The following is a 19,057-nucleotide window of genomic DNA, read 5'->3' on the forward strand; positions in this document are numbered from 1 at the left end:
CCTCGTGGCTCCCAGCTGCCCAGAGCTCACAGAGGCCACTGGAAAGTAGCTCAAAGAGGAAGAAGGCCACACGGCTCGAGGGTCAGAGTGGAGTCACTTACTGTAGGACCTTGAGCAAGACCCTCTCAACCAGGGGCCTCAGCTTCCCCATCTACAAATGGAGGCACTTTGGCTAACTGAGCTCAAGGTTTCTTTGAATTTTAAAAAATCTTACTGAAAATAACCCACTTTATCCAAACGTACCGGGCTGGCCATGATGTAATTACCCATTTGTTACATGAATAAAGCAAGTTCCCTGTTTGGGGAATATACGTGCATGTATACACATACATAGTTATCATACGTGGATACGCGCACACCATAGATGATAATGTAGAAAGAGAACCACATAAAGAAAAATTCCAGAAGCATACACACCAGAGCGTCACCAAGGGTTACCAAAAGTCTCAGCCTCTGGGATGTACATGATCAACATCTACAGGTCTTGGCAACCTAGGACTCCGTCTTCAGATAACCGCCCCTAATTTCCGCTCTCCCTCTTTCAGTGCAGGAGACTTGGTTGGGTAGATTTCACCTGCCCTCCCGAGCGCCAGTGATGGGCACGTGACCCAGGCTTGGCCAGTCAGAGATCAGCATCCCCCAAGCTGGCCAGGTGGATCAGGACCCAAGCCAGCCAATCAGAGTCAACCCGGGGCCAAGAAGAACTAAGACCAAGAAGCATTCTTTCTTTCCTCGGGAAGGAGGTGAGTCTGGAGGTGCCCTGGGGCCATCTCGAGGCCGGAAGGGCGAGGCCGCCTAAGACCAACCCAGTGCAGAGAACACAACGGGGAACTTAGGAGAAACAGAAGCCGATGGTCTGCATTGATGCTCTGGGCCCAGCTGCGTGGGCAGATCTGTCTACCCTGGACTTTGAAGACTAGTAAGTCAATAGATTCCTCTCTCACTCTGAGGCCAGGTGGGGTTGGCAGTGACCTGCAGTCTTCATTAATGCTGGCTGTCGGCGAAGAGGGTGACCTCTGCTTTGTATTTCGGAGGCTTCCATTTCCGTTAGTTTGGTTTTTTTTTTCTTCTTCACAATGAGTATGAATTTACACGTAAAAAAAATACTTGGATGTCCTTGGTCTTAAAAATAAACATAACTCACATGTGTCAAGGTCTTGCTGTGGACCCAAGGCTAAACTAAGCACTTGCCATGCCTTATCTCACTGGTGCCCCTCTCCCTGGAAGACAGGCCCCTCTGCTGTGACCATTTTCGAGATGGAAAGACTGAGGCCGGAAGGAGCTGGGCCATTGCTCAAGGTCCCGCAGCTAATAAACAAGGAAGACTCCACCGGGCCCCACGTCTGATGGTTGTCTAAAGACCCGGTTTTATCCTTTGCGGATTCACGTTTAGTGGGGAGAATATTTGACACAAAAGGATTCCCTTTTTAAAATTTATTTTTAATGTTTATTTATTTTTGAGAGACAGGACACCAGTGGGGAAGGAACAGAGAGAGCGGGAGACACAGAATCCGAAGCAGGCTCCAGGTTCCCAGCTGTCGGCGCAGAGCCCGAGCCGGGGCTCGATCTCATGAACCGTGAGATGATGATGACCTGGGCCGAGATCAAGAGTCGGACGCTCAGCCGACTGAGCCACCCAGGCGCCCCAAAGAGATTCTTAATGAAGCTCTGTCTCGTGCACTAGAACAACGCTCCTGGAGGAGCCTGGCTCATTACTGAAGGCACAGCGCCTACCGCCATGCCTGGCACGGAGGGGCTCAACGAACATTTGCCGACTGGGCGCATGAATAAGATAGAATATTGGAGACCCGGAGAGGCCCAGGTATGCGAAACACCCATTTCAGGCCAACATCTGAAGCATTCCTTCCAACTTCATCGGGGATGTATCTTAACAGCTCAGACATGCTTTCCAGTTGAAAACATTCATTTAATTAGCAGGCATTTTCCAAAACGGATGTGCCTTTCTCAATCACTGTGTCTGCGGCGGACATTTGTTGAAAAGGTGCCCCCCTCCCCCAAACATCAAAGCTTATGCTCCGCAGACCTTTCTCCCCCAATTACTTCCATTGGAGAAGGACGGCCGGGCAGACAGGAAATCGGCCGCAACACGCAAGATGTTTTCCCTTTGTGAAAAAAGATGCTTGTGGGAGAAGGTCCTTTTTGGGGAGGGGGGAGAAAATCCACGTCCTTTTTCAAGCTGTGTCTTTCAAAATCTGTTTCTTTTGTCGGCATAGGGCTGTTGGCTGTGAACTGCCAAAGATCATTGCTCGTGGACATCTCGCTTCCCTTCCCCGAAACAGCCCCAAGGATCGTCTGTGAGGTACTATTTCCTTGGGTCTGCTTTATTTCCTCCTGAGTTTTGCAGCTCCTGGCCCTGGTGCTCTGTTTGGTTTGACCATTTACTGTTCAGCTGGCACAGAGATTCTGTGCCTTCTTCTCTCGGGTCCCCGCATCTTGGAGCCTGGGGCGGCACGGGCTGTGAAGCAAGCTTGGCATCTGTATTTTGGAAAAAATGACGTTCCTCGAGAACACACGGTTCTCCAAACCCACTGAGGCGTAGCTGGAGTCGGTGGGGTCAACCCTTTGCCCTAAACTCTTCCATAGCTCCCCACGGCCATCTGGATAATGCGTGGCTCACAGGCCAAGTAACTTAACTGCAGTTTCCAGAATCCTGCTTCCTCCCATCCCTCCTTTGGATGTACTCTTCTCTCTCCCTGAGACGTCCTCTGGGTCCCACCTCCTTCATTCGGCTAATTCTCCTCAGTGGCAGGCACTGGATGTCACCTCCTCCAGGAAGCCTGCCCTGCTCCACTCCTTCAGCCCCTACTGGAAGACCTAAAGTCAGTGCCCTCCCCGGCACAGTAACAGCCCACCCCATCCAGCACTGGTGGCCCTATTATAAATGCCCTTTTATTTCTCCATCACCCTCACCCATCCTGAATGCCTTATGTGAGTCTCAAGAGCCTGCCATATAAACAGGACCTCAATGAATCGTTGAGGGAACAGGACGAATACATGAATGGGGTAGGGCCAGGGAGGCAGCTTAGCATCCGCGTAGAAAGCGCGCTAGAGGAAGTACGGGTAGAATGAAGCTTCCTCATTAAAGTGGTTGACTGCAGAGTGCGGAACATGATCCTGAAAGCAGTCACGTGCCAACCCTCAACCCCAAGCCGGGGCGCACGGAAGACCAAATGGCCCCCATCGTGGCCTCAACAGGGACATCAGCTCATACCCACCAGGCCATACGGGGCCAACAGAACTGCTCAGAGTTCTGCAAACAAACTGCCTTTGCCCCGCTGCCTGAGCCAACAGAGTTAGCTTCCAAGAGAAGCCACTTGGAAAGAGCCTTCAAGGTCATGGGCGAGGTCGGCGTGAGAAAAGAAGGCCAAGAAGGTACGAGAGTAGAGATTCTTGGAAGGAGCGCTTACTTTCCTTGGCTTTGGGTTCTGGTTGTTTCTGCCCAGCAACTGCCCAAGAGCCAGAGCTGAGTAAAAAATACGCAGTGGCAATCAGGTGGCAAAGACGTAAAAACTGGGATAGTCTTTTCCCTCCAAATTTCCGACTCCCAGGAAACCTCTATGGCCCGTGGCGCTTACCAGGTACACGGGCTTTGGTGTCTTTCTTCTCTCTGGGAGCTGTGGTACCCCACCCGCATGGCGTCTCTTTCGGGCAGTAAGTTTCCACTTCTGGTTTGTCAGAATCTCAAACCTCGCTCTTCCCTGGGCCATCACTCTCAGGAAAGTGCAAGGGACTTCTGGCTCAGTGGGTTTTCCTGCTTAACGGAAAGAACACTTTCTTGCCTCAAAATGTATGCTTGAAAAGCACACTTAGGTATCTCAGTCAGAAGCTCACCGTCGGGGGTGTTTGCATTCTGCCTCCGAACCTTCCAGCCTGTGCGATCTCCAGCAGGTGACCTAACCCCTGAGAGGCTGATCTGTAACACGGGATAATAACAGACCCCTCAGACGCATTTTCGAGAAGACCAAATGAGGTGAATATACCCCAAGCACCGAGCGTGGCCCCCCACCCCCCGGCCTCAACAAAGTACGTATCACCAGCAATTATCATCCCCGCATTGGAGTAAATGAACAAAAATAGATGTTTCTCTCTTACGGAAATGTATAGAGCCCCAGCCAATGCTCACCAAGACAAATAACTGGTCTACGGTGACTCCAGGATGTATGGGGAAGCAGTTGTGTTTTTTCTGTTGTTAATACATTCCTGAGAGCCATTGTTTCCTGGTTATTTGTCTCTTTGGCTCTGATTGGCCAAGTTCCAATTTCTTGAGGTTTTTACTGCATTTGGAAGCTGTGTTATGAAAACCTTGGAGCCTCCATGAAAATGAAAACTTCCTGTTCTTCCCCTTTCTCCCCAGAGTATGGTAGCCAGATACCCCCTCGGACCTGGAGGACGGTCCAACTTCAAATGCTCTGTAACAGTGATTTCCTGAACATCAGTCGTCCCTCAAATTACAGTATTGGGGGACCTACCTGGTACTTCCTTGCCTTGCTTCTCACCCCGAGTGGTGGTCAAGAAACATCCTTTGATAATTCATGCCTCCCCTTTGGGATTCGTCCTTGGTATATCTTGCTTTTCCTTGCCTTTTTCACCAAAACTTTTGGTTTGAGAAAAACCCAAACGCCTTTCATTACCACAGAGTATGGGAAGGGGTGGTAAGGACACCGCTAACCAAAGAATCCACTTTTTCCACACCCCCCCCCCCAAATGTCTGCTAGGATTTGGATAATCCTCCGAAGTCACAGTCTTGTTTTCTGCTTAGTGCTGGCAAGCCAAAAAGACCGCCACACCGAGATAAATGGCTCTTTTCTAGCTCTGGCAAGCTTCGCAAAAACAAGCCAGCCCCACAGCCTCCAAAGACAGCTCCTGGGCTGGATTAATTTCCTCCTTCTCGAGGTCTCTTGATGGTGTTGTTGACTGTCCAGAATCAGCCCCAGAGTGCCCTTGTCCAAAAGACCAAGAACAGCACCCAAATCCGTCCCAGCCAAGGTTACCAGGGGTAGAGTGCCATCTGCTGGCCAAGTGTGCAAGACAGCTTCCTCCTTCTCCCACGCTACTAAATGTTCCCCCATTTCAAAAGTGCCAAAAGGATTTGATGGTAGCTTCAGGCATGGGAACAAATGGTTATTACTATTAATATCCTATTATTTGTAATAGGCATTTAGAAATAAAGCCTCCTTCTCTTTAACCTTTTTCTTTAAGCATTTAAAGGCAAAAGCAGAAATCTGGGAAAGATTGGTTCTGCTTATAATTGCTTTTATTATTGTGGACGTGGTTGTTACAGTGAATGATAATAATAAAGTCTTGGGAACTTTGGTTTTACACACTCGTAATCAGGACCCCTAAATCAGCATATCACAATTTGCAAAGGGATTTACGATCCCAGGCAAGTTTACAAGAGCTTAACACAACAAAGGCAAAAAAAAAAAAAAAAAAAAAAAAAAGGAAAAAATAAAACTGAAATGAATGAGCCCGTTTTCAAAGGAGCAAGAATACAGCTGATGAACGTATATTTGGGGGATTAGGTTGATATGTTTCATGTGAAAATAAGCATTTCTGCTTGCGACCACATGGGCTCTTTGCTTTTTTCTGGGTTATTACATGTTTAGAGCCTCCTCAAATCCAGAGAAAACACTGCAGATTCTCTTTTTTAAAAGAATTTTGCCTATTCTAAGAGAGAAAACAAAAAACATGCTTCTGTAGAGCTTTTTTTTTTTTTTTTTTTTTTTGGCCTATATTCCTTCTGGTTTCAAACTGTGACTCGTGAAATTGACAGAAAGGAAAAGAGACACCTTTCTTCAAAAGAGCCTCTGACGTATTTTTATTTGTAATGTTTACCAGGAAGCGTGTCAATGGCGTACAAAAGTCAGATAGTCTCTCTCTAACTACACCATATGGAAGTTTTCCTAGATGATCATCTACATAAGTTTGGACGAATATATGGGAAACAGTGCTAATTACATACATACATGTCCGCGTTTTGACCTCCACGCTTACAAGTGCCCACTCTGGAGAAAGCTTGTGCCCTGGCTGGATGTTCACAGGCTTTCTACACCAAACAAGTCATTGGGATTCTAATAGTTGCTTTTGTGTGTCCTTTGCGCAGGCTTTCAGAGGCACCCGCAAGCTCCAGTCCTTTCTGCAAAAGGAGGATTTGTTAATAGTTCCTAGTATTTTCGGCTCCTTCGTTGATTTCCTTCCTTTCCAGTATTTTTAGCTCCTGAGATAAAACCTCATTTATAATAAAGTCAAAATCCCTGGAAAACATTTCGTCAATGAAACATCCAGCCTTGCTGTGCATTATTTTATTGAATGAATGGGGGTGTTTCCTTGAAACCTGGAGACCCGGTCCTGATTATTTAAAGGCAGGCACAAAGGCAGAATTGGGTGGGTTTGTTTTGTTTTGTTTTTGATGTTTTAAGACGTAAAGATTTTATTTAAGATGTTTGCTCTTTGTGGTAAAATAAATAGCCTTTCCAAAGGCACAAGTTTGCTAGGACCAAATCATTCACTTAAGGAACCGGGATATGTCAGCACCCGATTCAGTTCTGCCAGATCCTAATTAAATGTATGTCTGAGCCTCTCTTTTTATCAATGCATATTATTCATGGTCCCTGGTCTAACATGTTGAAATTTTGAGGCATGATCAAATAACATTTCTAATTGAAACTAGTCAAATAAGAAGTTCTCTTTCTTTTCTCTTTGGAAAGTGGAACTTCTTTACAGGGTTCTTTCATTATCCCCCCACCCCCACCCCCAGAAATTTGGGAAGGTTTTTGCAATCATCGTACATTTGAAATACCAGCTGCTAACTTCAACACAATTTTCTGCCCTGTTTGAAAAGGATTTTTTGTTTGGATTCCGTGGGGTTAGGATTGAGAGAGAGCGTGCACGCACAGAAGATAGAGAAAAAGACAGAAAAGCACACAAACAGTTTTGCTTTGAAGTTGCTACATAATTACTGTTAAGATCTATCAAAATGTGCTGGGAGACGGTGCTCCTCAAATCTGACGAGTGAACAGGCACAGAGCCTCTAAGAAGACTTTTTAAAAGAACGCATCAAATTAAGAACACGAAGAGACGCAACCAAGGTAGATTGAAAGATGTTGTGGTTTCTGTTGTTGTGTGTTTATTTGTAGAGAAGCATTGGAAAGGAGGAGGAAAGCAGGAAGGTGAAGGAAGGGAAAATGAAAAAGAAGCAAGCAAACAGAGGGTGGGAAGGAGGGAAGGAAGGAAGGAAGGAAGGAAGGAAGGAAGGGAGGGAGGAAAGGGAAAGAGGAAGGAGAGAAAAAGAGAGAAAAACATTTACTGAGCTGTTTGATCTTTGTGTGTTTTCCTATTCAAAGCTATGTCCTTGGTGCAGAAATTAAACATTACGTATAAAACACAGAAACAAGGGGGAAAATAGTTTTCCTTTTTCATTTCCTTTGTTGGAATACTGGCTTGGTACATGTGAAGAGAAAACGGTTGCTGAGTTGGAGAATTTTTCTTTTTCAGCAGTGATCAAACCAGCAACCTCTTTCAGCAAAAGTTCTTAATGTCACAGTGCCCCCTGGAGTATTGCCTGCAAGGGACCCTAACTCCCAGCTTTAACTACCTTCCCCCGCTCTTTACTTGTTTTTCTTACAATTGGGGAGGGAAGGGGGGCAGAAGGGGCTTGGAAAATTTTTAAACAATATCAGAACCTTTTGAAGAGCTGCCTCTGACTGGGGGAAAGGAGGATTTCGAGAGATAACTTCCGATTTATTTCAGATAGTTAGGAGAAGGGGGCAGGAGGGAATAAAACCCTTCTCTGGTTTTTTTTTTTTTTTTCTTCCCCCTTACCCCCTTAATCCTATTTTAGTTGAGGTCTGACCTTGGAAATTTCCAAAAGACTTTAATCTCCTGTACTCCAAATTGCTAAAGGGAGCTGAAAGAGAGAGTGTAATGCATGTGGGTAAAGGTGGTTTAAAATTGTTTATTTATGAATGGGTTAGACTTTCCTGATACTAAGAATGTTAACTAGTTCATTAGGCTCTCTTCATAAATTTAAATCGTTGTTTTTTTTTTCCTTTTCTTTTTTTTTTTCCTTCAGAAAAATACAATCATTAAAACTCAGCTGAGAAAAATGATCTTAAACTATGCCTTCTGCCTCTGGGCAGGTCTGACCCACGCAAACGTTCATATTCTCAGATAGCTAGGAAATGCCGTGTGGTATTTTCTAGAACTACACTGCTCTTCTCCAACCCTCCCCCCCACCCTCCACCCCCTCGAGAGAAAACAAATTACCTTCATGTCAAAAAAAGGGGAGGAGGGCAGAAAACAAGAGAAAAGAGTCATTTCCATAAATATTTTCAAGATATAAAAGAAATCCAAGCTCCATGCAGATCTCAAATTTGGGGAGGTACGAACTCATTGAAATCATTAGGTATTTCATTTTTCAGATGAAAGGCTCCCATTTTGCATTACTGGGTAGAGATCTGATGTAATTTGAAGTGTCACTTTGGAGGGGTCTGGGTGATTAAGTCTTTTTCATTTCTTTCATTAAAGGGCCGATTTTCCTGATGTGGGTTATAACTTCGTTCCAATCTGAAATTTCACCCACCCCTCGCTCCCCCTCGAGAAAGGTCTATATGTATGACTGATTTTGAAAGAATAACCAATCCAGTTGTATACTTATTTTTTTGTAACTGCTTTTGATTTTATTGACCTACGAAATGCAAAACCACTTTACTATCATTCTCAAAGGTCCATTTTAAATCACGAGATACGTCAAGGTATAATTACTCACGTTTAAAACATTCTGTAATTATAGGAAGAAAGAATAGAAAAATGGCTTTAGAAAAAAAAGGATTATTGGAAGCAATTGACTTTCAAGAAATGTCTGTCTTTTATAAAGTTCATAATTTCCCAGTAAATTCTTTTAAGTTAACAAACATTTTCAACATGAAGAGCTTTATACAGCATCCCCCCCCCCCACCATCTGCCACCAGACGGACACACACAGGAAAGAAACCTAAAGTCTTTTAAAATATGCGTTTTGGTTTTTTTTAGGGACCTCAGAAACGGAAATATTTCTCAGGAAATGTCAAACACGAACGTCTACATAATATCTACATGAAATAATAAATCAAAATCAGCTTTTTTTATCTGACAAAACACAATAAACTAGTTTGAGACATTATTTTTGTGCATGTTTTTTAGCTCTGAAAATACCCAATAATAGATAATGCCCTATTGGGAAAGATAACGGGTGTTTTCTTGTACCTTGGTGGGAAAAATATTTTTTTGCCCTTTGTAAAGGAAATTAGATATATATTTGGGGGGGGGAAAGAATATAATGTTTCACTGTGATACGATCCAACAAAAACCCAGGAAATTCAAAGTCCGACCGATGCCCTGCTAAAAATTCACACCATTGTGCCCCTTTACTGACAACAGATTTAAGAGCCCAGAATGTCTGGGGGAACCTCTAATTTCCTGACTTCCAGCCTCTCATGTCTAAACACCAAACTTATTTAAACACCAGCGGGCCTTACGAGGGTTGCCATTTTTTCCCCTTCTTTTGTGTCTCCGTGTATATTTTTTATCTTTGCTGGGACTGGTTTCGCCTCACCTGAAACGCATGTACTACATTTTAACCCTGGTGAGCGACAGCTTTTGGGGGAAACTAAATTCCTTTTTCAGTGAGGAGGCAACTTAACGAGAGAGGAAAAGAATCAGAGAATCATGGTTTCTCCAAGCTGAGAGACACCACCAAGGACATAGAGCAAATAAAAAGGAAAGGAGAGATGGAACGCAAAGGTGGAGAACTGGGGGTGGGGGCGTGGGGGGTCTCCCGTATTTGTCAATGCGCCCAGAAAAACCTTCACCAACAGGGAATCACACCTACATGAAAGGTGCAGTTACAGAATCAGATTCTAGAGGCCAACACGCCGTCGGGAGCTCTTTCCAAATTATCTAAGCTCCCCAGATCCTCACCATTTGTGGATTCCAGATCATTAATTTACTACTGGATTGTTAATTACAGCGTAGTAATAGAAAACCGGGCTTGTAGATTTTATGGACGCTGCTTCTGTACAAGTGACGGTTGCTACTTTCAGGGACTAAAAGTTTAAACTTTAACTGCATTTTTAAGTAGTTGGGACCGGGGCGAAGAAGGTTGCTCGTCGATGGTTTGAGCTGGTAAGTAGTTAGTTATTAAAATGGGCTTTGAAGCTCTCTCTTGGCGTATGTCTGCATTTTTTAAGGGTCCCAGCAAACAAAACAAAACAAAACAAAACACTTTTTTCTTTAATGCATCTAATTTGGATTTCATTGAATTTTCTGTACACACTGATGTTAGGATATTTTGGTGAATTTAATTCCCCCAACCCCTCCGTACGAAAGAAAAGAAACTCTTTCTTGAAGAGATTTAAAAGGGAAGAAAAATCCTTTTTAAAAGGCTTAAGGGAGAGGGGGGCTTAAGGGAGAGGGGGTGAAGGAAATAAGTGGTAAGAAGGCTTTATTTTCTAAAGCTCAAATTCCAAAGAAGAAGGACTGTCTACGTAAGAACTGAAACTAATTTACCTGAATTCCTTTGTCACTGTCTGGCTCTTAACTATTAAATGATTCTTTTCACTAGCCAATAAAGGCAAATCAAAAGCATGTTTGAAATGGATGGGGTGGTGCCAGGCAGTCCCCCCAAACGGAAAGCCCACTTGCCACGCTGTGGCTGTTTGGGTGCCCCCAGGAGGACTTCCAAGAGGGTGCTGGGATTTGGGCCACCCTAACCCCGATGGGGAGAACAGGGGACGCACTGGCTGTTACCCGTGGACGGAACTGCTTCTTCGGGATTACCCAGGAAGGAAAGAGAAAGTTCCTGCCTCTGAGCCAGGTCGACAAACCGGGAGACGTTTAGTCTCTGCTTCCCTGTCAAACACTGGTTTAGGATCTCTACCAACACGAGGGCTCGCTCAGACTTCGTGCCCCTTAATCTCTCTACCTTTGTGAAACAACGGGAATACTCACTGCCTGCCCTCCTGGAAACTGTCAAAGACAAGGATCTTAAAAGCAAGTCGCCATATAAAAACCCCATGATTTAAACACAACAGGAGGACAGCCCCTTCCATTCCTGACATCTCGTTGGTCTGGATGACAAAGAATATAGAAGACAACTGCGGAAAAAGTGCCCGATAATTACGAATAAGCAAAAAGTACCTAAGTCACTGGAGGCATTCAACAGTGAATATTTAATCTTGATAGAGGCAGGAGACTTTCAAGCTCGCTCTTTCCATCTTTCAACTGGAATTGTAGGAAATCAAGTACAGGAAGAAATGAAGATAACACTTCTCAAAATTCGCCATCCCTGGATTTCCCACGCGCGGGGGAGGTTTTGAGGCCCTGCTCCCGGACGATGACATACGCCCGAGTGAAAAATGGGTGAATTGAAGCTTCTTGCTGTTCTCCCGTCCGAATTGGATTGGTTACCCAATTTGACTGAGTGCTTAGAAATTAGTCAATAAGGCAACTAATTAATAATTTGACAAGGAGGGAAAAAGTCAATGTCTCAGCTGCACCCAGAAGTTAAGTCAGCATCACGAGGCACCTCGAAACACAATCCCAGCGATACCTCGTTGCATTGAAAATCTGCGGGCTGAGTTAAAACAAGAATTCTGGGTTCAGTTCACTCTGTATTAGTCTGTTTCTTCCCAGCTGGATGGTATCTTGGAGAAAAACAATGGGCAGGGGGCAAAAAGGCTGCGAGATGTGGTTAATTTGATATGAGATCTAGTAACAATGCATTCTATAAGATACATATTTATAAACTACGTCGCACTGTAATAATATAACCGTTGTAATCATGGCACAGTAAGTGTTTCCTTTGTCCTAGGGACTCTGTTAAGTAAGTACCTTGAACACATTATCTTATTCAGTGCTTAGAGTCCCACAGTGAGGTAGGCACCTATGATGTCCATTTTGCAGGTAAGGAAACTGAGGCCCACAGAGCTCAGCCACAGTAGTAAAGAAAATAGCAAGATTTTGAACCCAGACTCATGATTCCAAACCCTGCTTTCTAGTTCCTTGCCTCTGTGAGCATGGGGAAAACTAGCCAGGGGATTTGTTGCCAATTTTCTTCCTGCCTGGGGAAAACCTGAATTGCTTTTAAGACTGACCCTAGGGGCGCCTGGGCAGCTCCGTGGGTTAAGCGTCTGACTTCGGCTCAGGTCGTGATCTCACAGTTCATGGGTTCGAGCCCCACGTCGGGCTCTGTGCTGACAGCTCGGAGCCCGGAGCCTGCTTCAGATTCTGTGTCTCCCTCTCTCTCTCTGCCCCTCCCCTGCTCATGCTCTGTCTCTCAAAAATAAATAAATGTTCAAAAAATTGAAGGAAAAAAAAGACTGACCGTAATTTGCTGCGTGGCAGTGGACAAGGTGTTTCTCTCTGGGCCTCAGTTTCCCCTGGACTAAGTCAGGGAAACCCTCCAACAATGACTCCATAAAATAACTTTATCATCCAATGCTCCTGACTCGACCAAGAAACACGTTCTTAAGAAATCATCAGATGTTCGGTCTGGACCCAGAGATGCCAAAACTTAAAAAGGCACTAGGACTTTTTTTTTTTTTTTTAATGTTTATTTTTGAGAAAGAGACAGAGACAGCATGAGCAGGGGAAGGGCAGAGAGAGAGAGAGAGAGAGAGAGAGAGAGAGGCACACAGATTTCAAAGCAGGCAGTAGGCTCTGAGCCGTCAGCAGAGAGCTGGACGTGGGGCTCGAACTCACGAACCGCGAGATCATGATCTGAGCCCAAGTCGGGCGCTTAACCGACTGAGCCACCCGGGCGCCCCAAGACACTAGGATTTTTTAAATCGGGATGCACCTTGAGAGATCATTTAGAGAAGTTTCATGAAGCCTGGATTTGACTCAGGCTTCACCACTCACTGGGCAACCGGGGCTTCACCTCTCTGAGCCTCAGTTTCCCCGCCTGTGAAACTGGAATAACTAGCAAAGGCACGCATCCGCGATGTTGCGGGTCTGGCTGCAGACGGCCGTGATAAAGCAAATATGGCGATAAAGCGCGTCAAACGTCCTGTTTTGCTTTTCCGGTACATACGAAAGTTAGGGTTCCACTACCCTGTGGCCTAATAACTGTGCAATGAATAGCATGACGCCTCAAAAAATGTACATATCTTAACTGGAAAAAAAAACACAACCACTTTATCGCTAAGACATGCTAACCATCACCCGAGCTTTTGCCAAATCACCATCCCTGATCACAGCTCACCAGGGCAAAAGCGAGAATAACGCAGAAGGGCGAGCTCCTGCGAGAATTACCCACATGTGACGCGGAGACGCGAAGCGAGCGGTGGGAGCAGACTTGCTCGAGGCAGGGTGGCCACAAACCCTGTCCTTTGCAGAAAACACTGTAGCTGCCAAGGGCCACAAGAAAATGAGCCACGCGTTACCCTATTACTAACACGGGCGTAAGTACGAGCCTCGCAGGGTTGCTGGGAGGGCTCCGCGAGGCAATGCTTTACCCAGAGAGCCTGGACTGGAGAGGGGGCTCCGTGAGTGTCACCGAGGACAAGGATGTGGGACGGCGGCGGCGGGGTTGATGGGGACGGTGGTGGCGATGACCGGGGCGGGGATGCGTCTAACAGCGAAGGGCGTGAGGGGGATGGTGTCAACGGGACCCCATTTACAGCTGAGGAAACTGAGGCCCCAAAGTCAGGTGCTGATAACGGGCCTCGCCGACACCAGGAATTCAGGTCCCCAGCGCTGGCCCATCGCCTCTCCTACGCCCTGTGCTGAAGATAAGCGGAGTAGGATTCTGCTGAAGGGAGCTGGGAGCTGTAGGTCACATCGGCCTCCCCTCCCCCCCTGGCTCATTTTACAATGGCAGGGAACTGTCCTCACCAGACCTCGATCCCTGCCTTTTAGGGGTGATGCCCCTTCCTGATGCTTCACGGAGAGAAAAGGGAAGGAGGTGAGTTCCAGAAAGCTGCTTTTTAAAACCACCTGCCGCCAGAGCCCAAAGCTATAACCACCAAGAAGCACAGACGATGCTGTTTCCCCTGAGGTACCCTGGCAGGCATTGCTAACAGATCCTGGAGCTCTCCGCGGGGCCCAAATTGGCCTCCCAAGGCTCCCCCCACCCCCACACACACAGCTCTAGCTAGGCAGGCATGAGCAATCGATCAGAGGGACCCGGTGACGAAAATGATTTTCCACCTGACACGGAGCAGGACCAGCAATGGATTCACAAGGTCCTGCACCTGCTGAAAAAAGCCATCAAGCCCCGAGGCCAGAGAGGGGTTACCCTGCAACACCCAGGTGGCATCCGGATTGAGGCCGCCTTGTCTCGTCTCAGTCCCAACACCGTGGCTGGCACTTCAGCCGTCCGTCCGCCCCTCCATCCACCCGTTCGCTCGTGTATTCACTCGCTTTCTCGTTCATTCTCCCGTCCATTCGCTTCCCCCGCGCCTCCCTCCCCTCCTCACTCATCCGTCTGCTCCTTCCCTCTACCCTTCGTTTTTTAATTCAACCAGGATTTACTTCTTGCGCGTTCCATGCCCCAGGAAGAGTCCTGGATGCTGGAGGCCTAAAAATGAACAAGACCTGACCTGAAATGAGCTGACCATCTCACACAAAAAGCTCAATTTAACAACGCCACGATCAATTATTCCTTCTCTGTTGTGGTCACTGCCACAAAGGAGAATATTAGATGCTTCGAGTGACACAGGTGAGCCTAGCAGGGGAACAGGTGGGGGTAGGGATCGGTCCCCCTCCCAAACATGAGCCAGCGTGTGACCCTCAGCTGCTAAAAACCCGTCAGTGGCCGTCCCCTGCCCTCACAATGAGTGCCAAGCCCCTCACGGTGCTCGGGCCCTGCCCGCCTCTGCACTTGGCTCCAGCCAGCCCTTCCCACTGAGGACACCCAACCCAGACTAAATGTACAGTTTCGAGAATGGGAAATAGTAGCCTGTGCATCCCATACATGCAGAAATGAAGCGTGCTTTGTTTCCTGCCGCATCCCAAGTGCCCGGGGTCCTTGGCACAATGCCAAGCACACGAGATGAACTTGAGAAATGTTATAAATGGGCCAAGGAGCGCTTCTTTGACCCCGCCCTTGGCACAGGGCCTACCACAGCGCACTGAATGTTTCAGTGTTGGAAGAGGGGAAGGAGGGAAGGAAGGAAGGAAGGAAGGAAGGAAGGAAGGAAGGAAGGAAGGAAGGAAAACATCTTATGAGTAGTGGGGAAAGGTCGTGCCATAATCCAAGGCTTTCAAAGCTCTAATTCCCATACAAAAAAAAAAGATACGGTCATACTAAATCATTTCAAGAACGAATTATTTTTTAAAACAGAGAGAGAGAGAGAGAGAGAGAGATTCATACTCACCAGCCTGGGAACTCAGGGCCCGGTGGTGAGAAGAAGGAGGCCTCTGACTCCAAGCAAGATGGGTGGGGCCCATCTGGATACTTCCAGCCAAAAAGCATTTTTGTGGCCTTGTAATTTCTGAAAGCTCGTGGCCGGGCTAACTGGCTCCAGACACAACCTCCTAAAAGGTCTCCTCTTTGCAGCTCCTCAGCTCAGCCTCATGTCACTAACCCAAGCTCGGCCACCTGTGGGGCCTCAGTTTCCCCATCTGTGAAATGCAGTGATCGGGTTAGACCGTCTCCAACCCAACACGAACACCGTGAGTCTGTCTGAAGCGCTCTTCTTGGAATCCCTTCCTGACCATCCACCTCAACTCCCAAAACATGAATAATAATTATTATGACAGCAGTCATCGCCATTTATTGAACTCCTGTGATTCCAACCGCACCACTGCCACAAAGGGTGGATTTCTGATCCTCGTCTTACACACAAGGACACTGGAGTTCAGAGAGGGTGTGGAACCTGCCCAAAGCAACACAGCCAGGAAGAGCCAGAATTTGAGCTTAGACCTGTCGAAACCCAAACCCTCCCTCCCCCACCCCTGTCCACAGATCCGCAGTCCTGGCAGGGCTGGTGTTTACGGAACACAAACACAGATTCCTGGTCGGCCAGCAAGGTGGGCAGACGAGAGGCAAGGAGACGTGTGACGCGGGTAACAGCGCTATTTTCGCCGCAGCCTGCCTTGTTCCTTTTCTTCCTGGTGAAGGTGTCTCTCACACACACACGAAGTGTCGACGGAGGCTCTGAGCCCTCCGCGCAGTCCTGATGGAACCAGGGATCGCAGGATCCTCGCAAGGGCAGTAGTCACGTGCGGCCTAGGTCACATGACCTGAGCCCGTGCTGTCCCGGAACAGCATTCCATTCCCCGCCCCCGCTCCCCCCTCCCCCCCCCCCCCCCGCCAGCCACAGTGATGGGTGATTGGCTCAAGTAGTAAACATGTGACCCAAGACAGCCAATCGGAGGGTTCCCCGGCTCGGAAGTCAAGAGAAAGAGGCTTTCCTTTTCCTCCAGAGCTGTTAGGTGGAGGTGATAGACGCGTCGAGTCTCCTGTGACCTTGACCCGCCACTGCCGGTGAAAGAGAAGGTGAGATGCAAGGTGGGGAGGGGAGCCCTCACCCCACGGATGGGCTGCGGAGACCGGCCCCACGCCTGTCCTTCCCTGAGCCCCTAAGGGCCTGAGTTGCGATTCTGCCCCTTGCGATCAATAGAATCCTAAGAATTCCTGGACCGGCTGTGCATAGTTGTGAGCCTATTCCAACACACGCGCGCGCGCACACACACACACACACACACTCACACACCATCTCCTGCTTAGAATTTTGAACCATATCTGGGAAAAGGGCCTTAGGGAGGAAAAGGAGGAGAGGTATTGAGAAAAAAAGAGACCCCCCCCCCCCCGCCCCCAAATTGCCAGTTCCTTCCCACCCAGTCCTAGCTCGGTCTTTGACCTGTATCCTCGCTCGTGCATCGACGTCGTCTGGGTTGAGTTCCCCTAGATCGTGGCTCCTTTACCAAACAGCTATCGCCATTTCTGCTTCAGCTCACTTAATCCTCCTAATGGCCACACAAAATAGCCAAGCTATGTCCATTTCACAGGGGAGAATTGACGGCATGGGGCAGTTCGATCGCCACCCAGTAAGTGCCAGAGCCTGGAGATTTGAACCCCATTTGGGTAACTTTAAGATATCTTTTTCTTTCTTTAACTACACCACGCTGTGTGCCCCCATCGATGACACGTAGGTTTGGGTGGGTGTGGGTACTTTCAGCGGTGTTTTCTCCCCTCTTCCTCCTCTGGTTGGTCCAGGGGGTTGCCGGAGGCTAGAAGTTCTGGAATGAGCCCCAGGCACTTCCTGTTCCGTGGGGAAGGTTTCCTTTCTGCAGCTCAGAGCTTGTAGGTAGCTGGATCCTAAGGGGAGCTCTTCCCAGGCCAGATGCCAGCCGCATCCAGCAGGCTCCCTTCACCTCCCCAAATCGGTACCCCTGTGGGCAGAGGGCGGGTAGGTCAGTCAAAGGTGAAGACAGGAAAATAAATGAGGGTGTCCGGTGCCTAGAGAATAAAGCAGGACAGAGACCTTTGAAAGCAGAGAGGATAAGGAAATTGACATACTATTCTTGACGCTTATCACTGCTTTGAACCCCAATCCAGAAGCATTTCCACACCTATGCTCAGTGTTGCTTCGCATCCTAGAGGACAGAGACAGAGTTTCTGACCCTGACTGCCCGGTGGGTTCCAGGTTTTTCACTGAGTCAAGAGAGAGAGCAAAACAGAGATCGGGCCTCCGTCAGTCCTCACTATGTTTCTCATAGCAACCTGTACTCAAGCTATTCATTCAGTGGTCATGTATTCAGTACCTACTATGTGCCAGCCATTGTTCTAGGCCCTCGGGACACAGCGGTGAACAAGACAGCTTTCGCCAAACCGTCTTTCTGAACCGGAGATCTGCTCCTGGCATGCTCCCTAAACCCTAAACCCTTCAGTGGCTCCCCATTGTCTGTAGCTCGAGTCCCAGATCCTCACTCTGGGGTACAGAGCATTTCATCATCTGGCTTCTTTGGGTCTGTTTCTTTCACCCGCTTCTTTCTAATCCGTGCTGCGGCCGAACCCAAGACCACAACGCCCCCAGGCCCAAGGCAGCTACGTCTGCTGCCCTTTTCCTTGGAGCAGCCTCACCCCAGTGCCCTCCGCCCATGCGTTGGCTGCCTCACTCATCTTTCACCTTCAGCACAGCGGTTACCTCTTGGCGAAGCTTCCCTGATCCCCCTGCCTCGACAGCGTTAAACACCTGCATATGATATTCTGCTGGTCCTTCTATCTCTTTCTCTCTTCTCTGGTAACGGAGAATCCTTCCTCCTTTGGACAATGCATTCGGTGGAGTTCAGGTAAGGCGCTTCTGGGCCCCTGTTCCGGCCACAGGTGACAAGCCCGAACCGTCACACAGCTGAGTGTCACTGAGACTCTACTGATCTCTAAGTGCCACGGGAGAAGGACGGGCCTGTTCGCTTCACTCTTCTGACTTCAGCGCCTAACATAAACACATGCCATAGCGACGAAGAGACCTGAAACTTGCTTTCAGAGTTGATCAAGCTAAACACAGCGGTGGGGTCTCCCACCGAACACTCTAGGTTCAGCCCTCAGAGGACCAACGCGCACTGACGGTGAAGATTCGAAAAGGACAAAATACTGAATATGTGAAAATTTGGTTACCATTGTGCTGACAGCGATCCCAACCGAGAATCTTAGTATTTCACTCTTCGCAGCTAACGTGAGTCGAATTGGCTTCTGGATCACCGGTGAGTGAGCCAGGGTGGGTTTACCGCTAACCACCAGCCGCTGTGTCGAAGTAACTTGCAGCGAAAGTGTTATCAACTGCTCCTATCATGGCCAACTCTGGTGGCGGGTTGAGGGGACCCTGCTCCCAATCGCCATTCAGAGACCGAGACTCCTTGATCTTGGCCGTGCCACCGTCTCCCACACTTGGCCCCCCCGAGGTCTCCGTGAAAGGTGGAGGGAAAGACTAGAACAGGGTCAGCCAACTCGAGCCTGTGGGCCAAATCCAGCCCACCACCTCTTTTTGTAAATAAAGTTTTATTGGAACACAGCCCTGCTCGTGCCTTTACAGACCGACTCTGGCTTCTTCCG

This window comes from Panthera pardus, unplaced genomic scaffold (genome assembly GCF_024362965.1).
Source record: "Panthera pardus isolate Hobbes unplaced genomic scaffold, ASM2436296v1 HiC_scaffold_15, whole genome shotgun sequence".
Taxonomy (NCBI): Eukaryota; Metazoa; Chordata; class Mammalia; order Carnivora; family Felidae; genus Panthera; species Panthera pardus.